A 1,245-nucleotide genomic window follows, 5' to 3' on the forward strand; every position below is an offset into this window, starting at 1 on the left:
TCCAATCAATACCAGTGGTCATTTCCAGATGGTCAGTCACCTGAATGTGTCTGGTTCTTTCCTTCCTCTGTTTATGTTCCGAAGAACTGATCTAGAGCCTATGGGACCTCGAGGCCGACCCGAGCCCCTGGCCCCTGGACGTGTCCATGGTTGCCTCAGCCCCCACAGACCATGCCAGCCAGTCCTTACCGGGCACCCTCGCTCCCTCCCCATCCATTCCCTTCCCCTCGCCCCAGTTCCCCTGCCTCACTTGGCCTTCTGGACTTTTCCATCTGACCTGATGAGGGGTCACCTCACAGCCCCAGCCTCAGAGCAGGTGGTGGAGGTGTTCCTGGTTTAACCCAATGACCCCAGGCCAGGTGTCTGGTACCACGCTGGCCATTTTGGCCTTAATAATTGTGGGTCTTTGTCTCCTCCTCTTTGGATGTCAACTTTCTCAGCTGAGCAGTAAAAAGTTTGCGTGAGGCAAGATGTCCTGCCTTTGGGCTCCCATGCATCCTAAGAGTTTTCACCCTTGTCCTGGCTCTGCTGCAGACAGATTGTCTTAGCTGGGGGGCCGGCCCCATGGTGTAGCGGTTAAGTGCACGCGTTCTGTTGCTGGCAGCCCGGGTTCAGATCCTGGGTGTGCACCAACGCACCGCTTGTCAGGCCATGCTGTGGTGGCGTCCCACATAAAGTGGAAGAAGATTGGCCGGATGTTAGCTCAGGGCCGGTCTTCCTCAGCAAAAAGAGGAGGATTGGCATGGATGTTAGCTCAGGGCTGATCTCCTCACCAAAGAAAAAAAATAAAAAAAATGTTGTCTTAGCTGGGCCCTCACCACTGTGTGCCTCGGCTCCTCATCTGTACATTTGGGACACGGCTTCTCTGAGGGCTCCACCAGTTCATAGAAAGTGCTAGGAACAGTGCTGGACCCAGTGAGTGCTCGGTCCTCTGTCTGGCTTGCCCACTGGGCTGTGGGAGCCTGGGAGGCAGCCTTGCTCCTCACGGTGTCACCAGTGTCCTGCTCAGAGCCCTGTGCACAGTAGGTGCTCAGGAGCGGTTGATGGAGGGATGCAGGGTGAGACTACTGTTAGCGGCCTCAGGGGCCTGCTGTGCGAGCTCTCTGCTTGAAACCCAGCCAATCTTTGCCTACCCACCGGCTGGCACTCTGCTCCCCCACCCTTGGCCTAGCAGCTCCTCCAGCCCTGGGACTCTGGGGGCTCCACCCTGGAGTCCATATTTCAGAAGACTGCAGATCTGAGGTT

Source organism: Diceros bicornis, chromosome 14 (genome assembly GCF_020826845.1).
Source record: "Diceros bicornis minor isolate mBicDic1 chromosome 14, mDicBic1.mat.cur, whole genome shotgun sequence".
In the NCBI taxonomy this organism is placed as follows: Eukaryota; Metazoa; Chordata; class Mammalia; order Perissodactyla; family Rhinocerotidae; genus Diceros; species Diceros bicornis.